Genomic DNA, 3,284 nt, shown 5'->3' on the forward strand with positions numbered 1-3,284 from the left:
TGCTTTGTCGCAGGCACTCCCTTCCATGAGACATAGTACCTGCAAGTTAAAGAAGGACAGGAGGACAGGTTTATTTTGTCTCCTGGTGCCATGGTGCTCAGGGCTCAGCCCGTGGCAGCTGGCTCCAAGGTAGAAGCAAGTTGGCACAGGGGGATGGTGGGGGCAAAGGTGCTCAGCATGTAACAGCCAGAAAGCAGAGAGAAGGGCGGACCTAGGAAGAATTCCTCTTATGGGTCTTACACCCAGCTACTTTCCTCTAATCAGGCTCCACCTCCTACTGGGGCGCTCAGCTGTTGAACTCATCCATGCAGGAACACTCTGATAAGAGCGTACTCCATGATCCCATCATTTTCCACACACAGGAGAATTTTGGGGAACCACTTAGAGCTAAACAGGAGCTTCTTCGCTATAGTAAAAGGACTTACAAAGAAAAGAGTAGCATCCACTAGCAAGGTAGATTTAGAATGCTGTTTTGGTTACCTTCCTCTCGTTGCGGAGACAGAACAGCTGACACCCAACTTAGAGAGGGAAAGGTTTTTTCAGCTCACAAATTGTGAAGGTTTCAGTCCATAATCAGGTGGCTCCAAGGCAGGTGGTGTGGCAGAGCCACAACCTGTTCAAGGTGGTGGAAAACAGCAAGCCGCAATCGTGCAAGGGAGGTAGGCGGGAGTAAGCCTCCTTCCCTCCTTCCCCTTGCATGCTGGCCTCTGCCCATGTCCACTCTGTCTCAGTGCCCTGCTCTTCCACAAGCTGAGAATGTTCACAAGGTAAGGAACCCTGGCTCCCTGCCGAGTCACTTAGTTAAACTCCTAAACATCTCAATGACCAACATCCTGGAGTAGTAAGAGTCGTCCTTTTTCACCCCAGGATGAAGAACTGCAGAGTTACTTATCTAAGCTTCTAGATTTCTCAAGTTGACACAAGATATCAACCATAACAAGTACACAAATACAGAGGTCCCTGTCCCTCACTTATCACGGAGGTTATGTTCCGGATACTCCCAAGGTAAGTGAAGTAGCCAAGCTAGATTTTAGTACTTAGATATACAGGCTTTATAAACCCTTCCCACAGTCCTATAAACCCTTCTCACATTTTTAAAAACACTTCTAATGTTCCTAACCATTTTCTAAATTCGTAAACCTATGTAATTTTAACAGTGTACATGTTCTGTACAGTAGGTACTCATCCACTAAAGAAATATTGTAAATGTGTGTTTTATTTTGATTTAATATTCTTTTAATGTTAGAATTAACATTTTTAAATATTTAAATTAACATCTTCATATATTTTAATATATTTGAAAGAATTTTAGGCAAAAATCATTAAAACCATAAATACCATACATATAAATACATATACATTGTTATCCACTACTGCAAAATCCCAAGATATAGTGAAAAATCCATGATATATAATTTAGATTAATAGTTTTTGAAAACCCGTGAAACAGTGAGTCCTTGAAAATCAAACCGCAAGATAGCGAGGGACTACTGTAATAGTGTACAACAACAGAGAAAAATGGCATATCAATACACACAAAAGATGCTTGGCTGCCTTCACAAATATGAAACTAAGAAATAAGTCAAAGAACGTTATCTATCATTTTGCCATAGATTAAAGGTTTTGAAAACTCACAATGCTGATGCGGAAGGAAGGAGAGGTCCCAGCGTCTTCCCACGAGGCTGACACAATCAAGGCCATCTTTGCCCCTCCCAGGTCTCAGCACTGTTACTTTTTGAAGCCGTGTCCTATATCATAAAGCAGGTCAAAATATATACGGACCTAAGATAAGTATAATTTTGCTGGTATGAAATATCGAAAGGGCTTTTATAATTTTCCTTTTGAACTAACTTAGCTAAAAGTAACTATTACAATAGTTTGTTTAATTGATGGTAGCTAGCTTAATTTATGACAGGCTAATTTATGACAGGCTATTTCTGAACAGTCATACATATTTGTGAATTCCTAGAAAATAGAACAAAACCTACAAATTGTTTTCTACTATAGTGAACTTTATAGGAGTCACATGATTACAAGTAATACCTTGTAGCAATATTTAATTAACTATTTATTGATTTCAAATTTGCTGTTTCCCTTTGTGATAGGAAGCTAATACGTATTCCTCACTGCCCAACTATCTTATTAGATTCCAAAAAGGAGTAACACTTGTAGAATATTTTAAAAGTCCTTAAAAAAAATTGTCTATCAAAATTATACACGGGCCAGCTCAAGGAAGGGAGCCCAACCGAGCAGCTTAGCCAAGCGACTGGATCTGCACTGGGTTGATCTCGTTGCTGCCGCTGCCGCTGCTCCACTCACCGTGTCCCGCGACCCCAGACCCCGACTCCTTTTGGCCCGGCCTGGTCGGCGCGACCGGAGGATGAGTGGCGGGCGGTGGAAGGAGAAGCCGTCTCAGCCGCAGCTGGCCAACGGGGCCCTCAAAGTCTCTGTTTGGAGCAAGGTGCTGCGGAGCAACACAGCCTGGGAGGACAAGGATGAATTGTTAGATGTGATCTACTGGTTCCAACAGATCATTGCTATGGTCCTTGGTGTCATCTGGGGAGTTTTGCCATTGCAAGGTTTCTTGGGAATAGCAGGGTTCTGCCTGATCAATGCAGGGGTCTTCTACCTCTACTTCAGCAACTACCTACAGATTGATGAGGAAGAATATGGCAGCACAGGGGAACTCACAAAAGAAGGATTTATGACATCTTTTACTTGTTCATTGTCATTTGGATCATCTTTTACACTGCCATCCACTATGACTGACAGTGAGCAGCTTCCATTTGTTTCTGTCCAGTCCTATGGACCCTCAAATTACAGCACAGAAAAATGATTGTTGGGGCATCATGGCCACCTGGAACCTGGAGGACCTATGTTTCCTGGATCAAGAATTAGAATGTTGGGCATCAGTGTTTTCTACAAGGGCTGTGACCTGACACTTTCTAAAGAACCATCCACATTGGGGAAAAAGCGCTTCTGAATTTTTCTGTTATCATCTTTTACTTGTTCCCTTTCTTGGATACCATCATGTAACAGCTATTTGCCAAGTGGAGCTGTCATTTAATTTGATGCACTTCTGAATCTGGATGAAACACTAAATTGTCTTCCTCGGTTCTAGATCCAGTGTACGGTTTTTAAACTATCAGTGGCATTTCAAGTCTTCTGAAAACAGTATGGCAGGATGTGTGAACGGCACCTGATGTTTCCATTGTAGAATGTTTTCAGATACTTGCATAAACAAATCTTTAATGAGGAAAAAAAATTATACATGTGCATACTCC

The 3,284-nt window shown here is 41.9% G+C and overlaps 1 pseudogene; it reads left to right on the forward strand.

Moving 5' to 3' along the window:
• The first annotated feature begins 2,380 nt into the window (after window positions 1-2,380).
• Window positions 2,381-2,769, forward strand: LOC101583750 (annotated as a pseudogene).
• Window positions 2,770-3,284: the final 515 nt, after the last annotated feature.

The sequence above is a fragment of the Octodon degus genome, unplaced genomic scaffold, assembly GCF_000260255.1.
Source record: "Octodon degus isolate 3935 unplaced genomic scaffold, OctDeg1.0 scaffold00028, whole genome shotgun sequence".
NCBI classification, from domain to species: domain Eukaryota; kingdom Metazoa; phylum Chordata; class Mammalia; order Rodentia; family Octodontidae; genus Octodon; species Octodon degus.